The following is a 12,586-nucleotide window of genomic DNA, read 5'->3' on the forward strand; positions in this document are numbered from 1 at the left end:
TTATTATTTCTTCAGAAGAAAGGATCACCCTTATATAGGGTGAAAGTCATATGTCATGATCTTCCACAAAATCTGGACAGCTCAATCGCCACATTTTAACTCTCCACATTTTCCACCCTTACAGTTTATGAGAGAGGAAGTTTCCTTCAATCAGTGGTATTTATTGAGTGCTTCATGTATGCAGAGCACTGTATTGAGCATTTAGAAGTGTACAATGTAGGAGTTGGTAGAGACATTCCCTGCCCCAAAGGAGCTTATTTTCTAGAAGAGGAGACAGACATTAAAATGAATTCACAGATATTTACCGAATTGTGGCGCTGAGGGTGAGGAGAATATCAAGTACTCAAAGGTGCACAGATGACACAGAAGGGAAAAGAAGCTGGGCAGATGATTTCTTCAGTCTGTCCCTCTAGACTATAAGCTCACTGTGGACAGGGAATGTAATTAGCAACTTTTGTATTGTACTCTCCCAAGTGTTTATTAAAGTGATCTGCACCCAGTAATTGCTCAATACCACTGAGTGATTGAAATTGAAGTTTTCAATCTCCCTCGCTTTTCTGATCCAGTGCATGCACAGATTATTCCTTCAACACAGATAAGACCATTTTGCCAAATACAGTTACCCAAAAAACTGGAAAATATTTGCTTTCCTTTAACACACCAGGCCTAATTGGAGAAAACTGCAAACTAGAACATTAGGATGATAACAGTAGGCTTATAACAATTCCAAAGCACCCTAGCAATGTGTCAAGTGGTATTTTATAATTTGGGATAATGAGGGAAAACCTTCTGTTCAGTGTAAAATTCCATGGGCGATTCAAAAAACCATGATTTCACCTTTTTTAAAAAAAATTATTAAAACTATCTTTCACTCTCCAACAGCTTCAGAAGCAGGGTGAAGACCAGGCTGGAGAAGGAAACCCATTTGAGTCACCTGAACCCCAAGCAAGAAGAGCAGCTAAAGGAACTAAAAAAAAGAAAAAAAATCGATAACAATTGTGGTATTTGTTAAGTGCTTATTACGTGTGAAGCCCTTGACTAAGCCCCGGTGTCCTTCACTGGTATTGAATCCCCTTTTTACAGATGAGGAAATCGAGGATTAGAGCAGTGTGGTCTAGTGGATAGAACATGGGCCTGGGAGTCAGAAGGACCTGGGTTCTAATCCCACCTCCACCACTTGGCTGCTGCATGACTTTGGGCAAGTCAGTTCACTTCTCTGGGCCTCAGTCTGCTCATCTGTACATGGGGATTAAGATTGGGAACCAGGAGGAACATAGACTATGTCCAACATGATTAGCTTGGTGAAAGACCCCGATGATGATGATGACTGTATTTGATAAGCGCTTACTGTGTGCCAAGCACTGTTCTAAGCACTGGGGTACATACAAGGTAATCAGGTTGTCCTATGTGGCGCTCACAGTCTTAATCCCCAATTTATTTATCCCCAATAATTTGACAACAGACACATTCCCTGTCCAGGAGGAGCTGACAGTCTAGAGGGATTTGCATCTGTTACTTCTTTTGTGCATTGTCCATTCACCTAAGTAAAATGCTCTCCAAACAATGAACCCATCAATTGCTGAGCAGCTACTGTGTGGAGAGCACTAGGGTACTTGAAAAATAAAATACAAGTGAAAGATCCCATCTCCGCCCTCCAGGAATTTACTATCTAATGCTCCATAGCATATGCTCAATAAATATGGTTAGTTCTTCCCTCTTAATTCTGGCTACACCACCTAGATGAAAACGAAGTTTTTCTTTCCCAACTTTAGGTTTCCCACCTCACAGGGGTACTAAGAAGATAAAATGAAAATTGATGTGAAAGTTCTTTCAAAGAATAAAAATACACAATGAACAGCAAGCATTATTATTATTGATACTAGTTCATCATTTTTATGAATGTACACACACATCTACATATTTCTATATCATTCCACGCCTCCACATATTTATCTTATCACTTTCAAAATCACCAACATCGAGCCGAAACAGACCGTCTTTTCAAGACAGCAATATAATCCAACTGATCAGGTTCCTGTCTAGAACATCTTCTCCCATTCACTTCTAATACTAATAATTACAGTATTTGTTAAGTTATTTGTTAAGTGCTTACTAAGTACCAGGCACTGCATTAAGTGTGTCGCTCTTTCAATTCTATCTGCACCCTTTAATCGCCCCCACTCAGCCCCACAGCACTTACATACATATCCGTAGTTTATTTATTTGTATTCATGTCTATCCCCCCTTCTACGTGCCAGGCACTGTTCTAAGCACTGGAGTAGAGACAAGTTAATCAGGTTCAACACAGTCCCTGCCCCACATGGGACTCACGGTCGGTCGTAATCTCCATTTTATAGATGAGGGAACTGAGGCCCAGAGAAGTGAAGTGACTTGCCCAAGGTCAAACAGCAGACAAGTGGTGGAGCCATGATTTAAACTTAAGTCCCTGGTTCCTGGATCACAATGCTTCTCTAAACTGTAAGCTCATTGTTGGCAGGGAATGTGTCTACCAACTCTGTTATACTGTACTCTCCCAAGCACTTAGTACAGTTTAAGAGAAGTACAAGAGAAGCAGCATGGCTTGGTGGAAAGAGCCCGGGCTTGGAAGTCAGAGGTTGTGGGTTCTAATCCCCACTCCGCTGCTTGTCAGCTGTGTGACCTTGGGCAAGTCACTTAACTTTTCTTGTTGCCTCAGTTATCTCATCTGTAAAATGGGGATTTAGACTGTGAGCCCTGTGTGGGATAACCTGATTACCTTGTATCTACCCCAGCGCTTAGAACAGTGCTTAGCACATAGTAAGCGCTAAACAAATACCAACATTATTATTATCTTGTCTCTTCCCCAGTGCTTAGTACACCGCCTGGCACATAGTACGTGCATAAATACCATTATTACTACTACTACTATTGTCAGTTGCCCAAGGCACCCACTCTATTGTCCTCACCCAAGCGCTTAGTACAGTGCTCTGTTCACTGTAAGTGCTCAATAAATACCACTGTTGGATCGGTTGATTACAGAGCACTCTGAAGGCATTTGGAAGAGTACAATAGGGTTAGGATAATAATGATGGGCTTGTAATGCACTCACTATGTGACGTGTAGTGAATGAAGCGCTGGGATAGATCCAAGAGAATCACGTGGGGCTCTCAAAGTAGGAGGAAGAAAGTGGATTTACTCTTCATTCTACAAATGAGGAAATGGAGGCTTGTCTTATGCTGTCGAGTCGTTTCCGAACCATAACGACACCATGGACACATCTCTCCCAGAACGCCCCGCTCTCCACCTGCAATTATTCTAGTAGTGGATCCAGAGAGTTTTCTCGGTAAAAATACGGAAGTGGTTGACCATTGCCTCCTTCCATGCAGTAAATGAGTCTCCGTCCTTGACTTTCTCCCACGCTGCTGCTGCCCAGCACAAGTGAGTTTGACTTGTAGCAGATTGCTTTCCACTCGCTAGCCACTGCCCGAGTTAGGAATGGAATGGGTAGGCCTCCGCTTGACTCTCCCTCCCATAGTCGAGACTGGTAGAGTATTGGAAACTCTCCAGGTGCAACCCTGAGATGGGGGAAATGGAGGCACTGAGGAGTTAAATGACTTGTCCAGGTCATTCAATCAATTATTCATTCATTCGATCATATTTATTGAGCCCTTACTGGGTGCAAAGCGCCATACTAAGGGTTTGGGAGAGTATAGTATAACAACAGACACATTCCTGCCCATGATGAGATCAGCGCACAACAGGTAAGTGAGGAAGGTAGGATTAGAACCTCGGTCCTATGAATCCCAGACCTTTGTTCTTGCCTTTGTTCTTTCTACTAGACCACACTGCTTCTCACCGTGGCCCAGAAAGGGCTGGGCCTCCATCAATCAACTAATCAATAGTACTTACTGAGCATTTACTCTGTGCAGAGCACTGTACTAAGCACTTGGGAGACGACGTGGTTTGTTTTCCGTAGGCCTGGATGTTCTGGAGAACCCTTGGTAAAACCACTGTCAAGTGGCACAGCTTGACTTACTTTTATTTGGAAAGATGGGAGGAAAATACTCATCTAAATTCTGAACCAGAAATAAAGTAACTTCCACATCAACCTCCCTCTCGCCGTGACGTGCAGGTTTTGATGCTCGAAACTAACAAAAGGCCGAAAAAGATTTCTTTCTCCTGAAAAGGATTCTATGGCAAGGCATCCATCACAGAGAAGAAATGCTCCTTCTCGCTACCTATCAATTCTGTCCTATCATTCTAGTCTGATGGCCAGATGGAATAAGATGAAAGCGCCTTGGGCCAGTCATTGACAGGTGTCATGTCTATTTTCTAGCTTTGATCCAGAGAATGGAGGAAATCCATACATCGGGTGACTGAAAGGCAGGCTTGAAAACGATGGCAGAAACTATAGGTGGCAAAAGGATGGGCCTGTGAGTCAGCGGACACGGGTTCTAACCCGACTCTGCCACGTGTCTGCTGTGTGACCTTGGGCAAGTCACTTAACTTCTCTAGGCCTCAGTTGCCTCAACTGTAAAATTAATTAATGGCATTTCTCAAGTGCTGACTGTGTGTAAAGCACTAAACTAAATGCTTGGTAGAGTACAATACAACAGAGTTAATAGACACGTTCCCTGCTCACAGTGAGTTTACAGTCTAGAGGATTAAAACTGTGATTAAATTCCTATTTCCCCCTCCTCAGACCCATGAACCCTGTTTGGGGCTGTGCTCTATCTGATCAACTTGTTTCTGTAACAGAGCATATTGATGATAATGATATGATAATAACGATAATGTTTATGGAGGTCTGGATTTGAGTACTTCGGTATTATATATTCATTACAACCGGTCATTTCTATGCTGATCCAAGTGAACAGCTCATTTATGCTTTCATTTTCTCAATTTCTTCCTTCTCAGGCTGATGCATTTCAGCTCCTAAAAGCCACTACCAGACCTCAATGTGGTGTTTGTGGTTTCCCACCATGCTAAGTGGCAAGGACCACGTCCCATCAAGCCCACCCCCAGCCCCAGAGAACCCAATCTTCCCAAAATGTTCTGATGGAGCTACAACAAAGCAGTGGATTATATTAATAATAGTAGTGGTATTTGTTAAGTTCTTACTATGTGCCAATCACATTTCTAAGAGCTGGAATGAACTGGACTGGTTCCCCTGAAGTTTCCAGCAAGAAAGTTCACATAAGCCTCAATGTCATCCAAGAGAGGCAGTGTGGCCTAGTGGATAGAGCACTGGCCCGAGACTTAGAAGGACCTGGGTTCTAATCCCAGCTCCATCACTTGTCTGCAGGGTGATCTTCGCTTCTCTGGGCCTCAGTGACCTCAACTGTAAAATGGGGATTAAGACTGTGAGTCCTATTTGGGACCAGGACTGTGTCCAACCTGATTACCTTGTATCTACCCCAGTGTTTAGTACAGTCCCCGGCACATAATATGTGCTTAACTTTTTTTTAAGACTTTCATTTTTCCCAGCCATGGTTTGCAACTCAGGAAGGAGAATTGACCTATGAGCAAAGCAGTGGACTGATAGTCAAAAATATCAGCTCTTTTTTTCCTTTCTTTTCTTTATGGAATTTAAGTTATCTGACCCCACCCTCAGCTGCACAGAACTTATGTACATATCCATGATTCCGTTTAACGTCTCTGTCCACCTTTAGACTGTTCAGCTCCTTATGGGCAGGGAACATCTCTCTCAACTCTGTTGTATTATGCTCTCCTAAACCCTTCGTCCAGTGCTCTGCACACAGTAAATACTCGATAAATATTATTGATGGATTGATCCCGCCAGAGTGCCTCGTTCTCCACCTGCAGAGCCAAGAGGCTGCATTTTCTTCTCCTCCTGAATGCGGCAGCTTCCTCTGGCCAGGTGGAATGAGGTAGTGACTTCTTTCATTGCTATGAAATTGCTAAGTAGGGGCTTTGTTTGCTGCATAGACATTCCACCCTGGAGTGGGTGGCAACTCCATGGTGATGGTAATTCTGCCACAACTCACTGTGGGCAGGGAAGGTGTCTGTTGTTGTATTGTACTCTCCCCAGCGCTTAGTACAGTGCTTTGCACTCAGTACGTAAATACAACAATGAATGAATACTACTACTACAATTATTAATAATAATAACCGGGGTGATATTCAGCACTTGATTCCTGTCCACAAAGTCCTCTAGAGGAGGCGATGGGAGTAAACACATCATTGCCAAAAACTCAGATCAGTTCCATTCATAAATTAGACCACTAATCAGATCAAACGCTTTCCTAAATATTAACCTCTTTAGAACAGGTAAACTTTCAACAGGAATCTCGTGAAGAACAGAACATAGCAAATAAGAAGTTATTATTATTATAGCTTTTGTCAAGCACCATTCTAAGTGCTGGGGTAGATACAAGTTAATTAGATTGGACACAGTCCCTCTCCTACATGGGGCTCCCAATGTGGGGCGGGAACAGGTATTTATTCACAGCTGTTTCTAAGTAACTTCTGTCCTTGTCCCCTTGTCCTTCTTCCTCCTGTCTGTAATTTCCTTTCAAGTCTGCTCCCCTGCTAGACCAAATCCTTCTTGAGGACAGGGATCACATCTTCATCAACACATAACACAGCGCTCTGCAGACCGTGGACACTCAATCAATACCCCCTTGACATACTTGGACCGGATTTGCTAACCAGACCCCAGGCTATTCGGGTGGCCATCTTGTCTTACTTCAACGACGGCCAATTCTGTTTACTGTAGTTGTTCTACAACCGGCCGATGGATCAAGACATAAAATGAGAAAACCTGATCTTGCTCAGTGCCTCTGACAGACACGAAATCCTTAAAAGCTTATAGGCCGGAATGGCAAATAATAAATTGAGAGTGAGAAATTATGAGAGAGGAGCGAAGGAGGAAGGTGAGATTTGAAAAGAGAGATGGGAATTAATGAGGTGGAATGAGAGTAAAGCTGTTTCGAGAGGCAGGAGCTGTAACGGAAGCAGGAGGTTGTGCAGGTGACAGATGAGGCATGCCTCTGTAAATGTTAGGTGTCAGGAGGGGGATCCAGAGAAACAATAATAATAATAATAATTATTATTATGGTACTAGATAAGTGCTTACTCTGCGTCAAACACTGTTCTAAGCTCTGGGGTAGATACAAGTTAATCAGGTTGGACACAGTCCCTATCCCACATGGGGCTCACACTCTTAATCTCTATTTTACAGATGAGGTAACTGAGGCCCAGAGAGGTTCCTAATAATAATAATGGTACTTGTAGAACATTTACTATGTGCTTAGAACAGTGCTTGGCACATAGTAAGCGCTTAATACCATTATTATTACTATGTGCCAAGCACTGTACTAAGCACCGTGTAGATACAAGTTGCCCAAGGTCACAAAGCAGACATGTCAGAGCAGGGATTAGAACCCGGGTCCTTCTGACTCCTTGGCTTGTGCTCTAGCCACTAAACCATAAAAGAAACTATAAGCAAGGAGGGTGAGAAAATCAGAATTATGCCCAGAAATGAATAAGGAACTTCAGAGTTGAATGGTTAAAAAAAAAACAACAAACTAGTGAAATAAGAAAGAAAAGTGATCTCAACTGAAATATGTTAATTGAATGGGGTGGGAACAAAAGAAAAAAACATTTATGTGGCAACAGGAAGAGAAGAGATCCTGGGAGCAAAAGGGAAAAGTCTAGACTGTAAGCTCGTAATAGTGGTATTTAAACACTTATGATATGTCAAGCACTGTACTAAGCACTGGGGTAGATACAAAACCATCAGGTCCGACATGGGGCTCACAGTCTACATAGAGGGTTTAGGATTTAAGCCCCATTTTCCAGTTGAGGTAACAGGCACAGTAGTTAAAGTGATTCGTCCAACTTCACAAGCAGGCAACTGGTCGGGATTAAAATTTAGGTCCACTGGCTCCCAGATCTCAGTCTGGTCCGTCATTCATATTTATCGAGCACTTATTGTGAGCGGAGCACTGTACTAAGCGATTGGGAGAGTTCAATATAACAACAGACACATTCCCTGCCCACATCAAGCTTTACAGTCTTACCATTAGGCCGCACTGCTTCTAATTCCACCATTCTCATGGGCAGGGGAGATGTCTAGCAACTCTGTTGTACTTTCCCAAGCACTTAGTACAGTGGTCTGCACCCAGTAAATGCTCAGTAAATATCACTGATTGATCCAAAATGAGCACTGTGCTGATTGTTGAAACAACCAAAATGTGAAAGTCTTGTGTTTCAAAAAAAGTCACCTCATCTAAGTACAATAGAAAATGGCATTGGGTTTTGAGTTCAGAACAGAAACTATTAACATCAAAATGAAGAAAAGAAAAATCAGAAGGCTAAGTGTTCAAATCATGGCAGGTTCAGTAGGGTTTGGAGAAGCAGTGTTGCCTAGCGGGTAAAGCATGGACCATGGAGTCAGAAGGACCTGGGTTCTAATCCCAGCTCAGCCAGGTGTCTGTTGTGCGACCATCGGCAACTTGTCTCTATCCTAGTGCTAGAACAGTGCTTGGCACATAGTAAGTGCTTTACAAGTACCATTATTATTACTGTGAACCTCTTTGGGTCTCATCTTACCTTAGCTATAAAATGGGGATTGAGACAGTGAGCCCTATTTGGGACAGGGACTTTGTCTAACCTGATTATCTTGCATCTACCCCAGTTCTTACTACAATGCCTGGCACCTAGTAAGCACTTAGATACCGTGAAAAAAAAATACAGTCATTGCTAACACCACAGAGAAAACACATTGGAATTATGTGTATGTGTTTCCATCCTTGTCTTTTTTCAAAGGTTGGAATCAAGCTGCAATTGTCACACTGTTTTGAGCTGCAGGTGACATTAATCATATACCAGAAGATCATTTTGGAGAACTGAAGCCCCTGAATTCTCTTTATCCTCTTGGAACATAGCTCTTTTAAAGTGTGTCCTCCTCATTACACTGTGGGATCTAAAACAATATGGTATCTGCATTCCTAAGTAGGGAGAAGAGCAAATGGTATTCCATTGCACTCATTAAATTTGTACATAAGCCTACTTACTTATGGTCATATCTGCACATCTCCTGCCCTTGGAATTCGTCATCTTTACTACCAACTGTGTTGAATTTTTCAGGATTTTCTTTTAAGCCTGTCCATTTTTTTTTTAAGCCTAGTACAGACGGTCCCAAGAGAGGCACTACCTAGAATAGAGCTTGCTATTTTGGAAGGCTGTCAGGCTAAGTCAGCTGGGGGCTTTGGTCTGCCTCCTCGAAGGACTGGGAATGCAGGAAAACTGAGGCATTTACAAAGCAACGGCAGATCCCATCCTCGGAAACAGGCAAACGAGCTTGTCAAGTGTAGAGATAATGAAAACGACCGTGTTACGGCAAAGAAGTTATTGTTCAATGATGTCATTTTTATGATGTCTACCTAGCAGAAGTGAAATCGCACCTCTAGAGATTTCAGAAAGACCTGATGAACTTGAGATTCATGTTAGACGTTGTTGTCCCTTTTATCTAGATGGATAAAAGCTGTGTTGATATGCATATTTAAATCCCACTTCAATCCCTCCCTCCACCGGCAATCTGGAGAAGGAGTTGTAGAGATTTGAAAAATACTGCAAAGAAATGGTAACTGCATAGTAAAAACATTTATGCCTCAGAGGATATACAGAAATATTGATTAGAAAGTAATCACTCGTACATGGGGATCAAACAATTTCAGCGCTGACAGAAGGTGCAAATTTAGGTGAGAAACTTTTCGGAGAAAGAGATGTGTTCCACTAATTCTGCCAATAAAGCAAAACTGAAGGCAAGGAAATAAAGAATAATAATCCTTATAAAAAGCCATTTAAAGGAATGGGAGTTTTAAACAAAGAAAATGGGAAAGATTCTAAGATAAGGACTACCTACACACACACACACACACACACAGAGTCTATTTTTAAGTGCTCTGTCCTGGGAAAGATTTCACAGAAATTCTTTTCAAAGGATTCACACTGTTTTCTAAGGACTTTGTACAAGATTAGAAGGGCTACAGTATTCATTCCCTTTCCCATCTACTGACTTAAAAAATCTAGTATCCACTCTTGGCTTCATGTTCTTTCTTCAGCAAAATAAAATATTAATTGCATTTCTGGCTGCACTGCTGGTGAGCAAAGCACTCTGTCAGGCTAAATTGATGAAACATTAGCCATTACCATATTTATGGGGCACAGCTTCTAAAGTATAATTACATTTCTTAATAACCTGACCTTACAGTATACTATGCATCTAAAGACAAAGCTATCTGCAGCCTCCCTGATTAGCGTGGAAACTTTTCTTTAATAAATACCAGCCTTTTCAAAGCACTGATAGAAGTTTAGCCCTTCCACGTACACAATGAATGCCCAGAGAACAGAGGATTTAAACAATACCCATCTCTTCGTTTTAAAATTAATGTCTTCTACTTGGGTAAATGGAAGAGCTCTAAATTTAACACATGGCTCGCTAGGTGGCTGAATAATTGAACAGTTTAAGACAAAACAAAACCAAAGGCCACCGCCCTGAGTGAGCATGTGAAGAGCAATACACTCTACCTACAAATAAACATTGTGCTCTAATGACACTTAGTATCACGAAGTGGCAGAAACAGAGTCACTCCCTAAATGGAAAAGCCTGTAAAGACAGGATTTAAAAACAACAACAACAACAAAAAAAAAAGACCCCAAAAACTGCCAGTGGAAAACTCCCATAGAATATTAACATGCCAACCGGTCATTTTATGAATCCTCATGCTGTCAGCCTCGTGCAACTGCTAGCTGCAATGTGCTACATGCGTCCTAGAGTAACACATGTCCGAGTACTACCGTCCAGTTAATTACGCGCAAAATGACCATCTCGCATGATAACTTCAGCTGAGACTTAGAAACCAAGCAATGAAGTCATTCGACAAAGAGAGGCAAGTCTGAGGATTCCAACTCGCATGCAGCTAAGCGCTACAAGCAAAGCAAAACCCTACCTATATTCATATGCACATCCATATCCCAGCCAGCGCACACACACACACACACACACACTTAGTTCTTTGTCTGCCAATACCTTGTAAAGGCAATCACACTTGAAAGTAACACTCTTAAACCACGATTTCGGCATCTGTCATGGTCCCTGAATAAATACGCCGGGCAAGCACGATACCTTTGGTGTGCCTTCGCAGGATCTGACAACGGCATTTGAAAGAGACGGCTATCATTCTCGCTTACTGCTCTCGGTGGGCAAAATCTCCTCAAGGCTCTGCTCCGGTGGAAGCAGAGGCAGCATATGAATTCCTTGTGCACATAGCAGAAGAAAGGTAATCCCAGTGGGGAGTGACAAAGCTTAATTCCTCTTGGCTGATGCGGAGATCAGCTGCTTGTCATCTAACAAAGCTGTGTCATTCAACTACTACTCCTAGCATCCACTGCCGCTGTCTCCTGCCAAATCCCGATGGCTAAAAAAAAAAAAAAGTAATTCTGGGTCGCTTTAATGGCAAGAAAGCATCAGGCGGCACAAAATAAGGACAGCGATTCCACCAGAAGCCATTCTGTAATCTTCCCTGCTATACTCCCCGGCCTGGTCAACAGTCTCCGTTTCAGAGGAAGGGGCTGTGCCTTTTAGCAAATTTCATTTCCCGCTTTATCCCTCCTTTCCCCTCCCCTGCTTCTCTTTCTCGCTTGTCTTTCCACAGGGAATGCCGCACTCGTGCTTTCACGGAGAAGCAGAGACAGAGGAATCAGCTTTTAGGAAGCAAGAACGTTACTCTGGTGGGGGTGAGGCTGGGAAAGAAAATCCTCGTCGCCTCTTCAAAAGAACCGATGCTCGTGATCATCACTGTGGGCGGGGAATGCGCCTGTTTTATTGTTGCGCTGTACTCTCCCAAGCGCTTAGTACAGTGTTCTGCACACAGTAAGCACTCAAAAAATACCACTGATTCTCTTGAGGTCCAATTGTATTTATTGAGTGCATACTGTGTGTAGAGCACTGTACTAAGCGCTTGGGAGAGTACAATACAACAATGTAATAGACACATTCCCTGCCCACAACAAGCTTACAGTCTATAATAATAATAATGTTGGTATTTGTTAAGCGCTTACTATGTGCAGAGCACTGTTCTAAGCGCTGGGGTAGATACAGGGTGATCAGGCTGTCCCACGTGGGGTTCACAGTTTTAATTCCCATTTTACAGTCTACAGACAGTTCCATTCAGCGTAGCTGTACTGAGGGGAGCATAGCTTCAAAGTTAGGAGAATGAGGAAGCCGTCTCAAGAACTATGTATTTTTGCAATTGGTGAACTTCGTGAAGCACATATCATCCTGACTCTGCCCCTTGTCAGCTGTGTGACTGTGGGCAAGTCACTTCACTCCTCTGTGCCTTAGTTCCCTCATCTGTAAAGTGGGGATGAAGACTGTGAACCTCATGTGGGACAACCTCATTCCCCTGTATCTACCCCAGCACTTAGAACAGTGCTCTGCACGTAGTAAGAGCTTAACAAATACCAACATTATTATTATTATTAGAGAAGCAGAGTGGTCTAGTGGATAGAGAATGGGCCTGGGAGTCAGAAGGACCTGGGTTCTATTCTCAGCTCTGCCACTTGTCTACTGTGTGAA

At 42.7% G+C, this 12,586-nt stretch overlaps 1 protein-coding gene and 1 non-coding gene across 10 annotated transcripts in view; both read right to left on the minus strand.

The window, feature by feature from the left end:
- The window catches only part of GRIP1 (glutamate receptor interacting protein 1), a 295,062-nt gene that overhangs the window by 116,906 nt on the left and 165,570 nt on the right, over nt 1–12,586 (minus strand). The gene's annotated exons all lie outside the window — the stretch shown is intronic.
- On the minus strand, nt 3,427–3,564 carry LOC114816788. The gene has a single exon (XR_003764595.1). It is a non-coding gene; the product is annotated as a small nucleolar RNA SNORA7 (small nucleolar RNA).

The sequence above is a fragment of the Ornithorhynchus anatinus genome, chromosome 14, assembly GCF_004115215.2.
Source record: "Ornithorhynchus anatinus isolate Pmale09 chromosome 14, mOrnAna1.pri.v4, whole genome shotgun sequence".
NCBI classification, from domain to species: Eukaryota; Metazoa; Chordata; class Mammalia; order Monotremata; family Ornithorhynchidae; genus Ornithorhynchus; species Ornithorhynchus anatinus.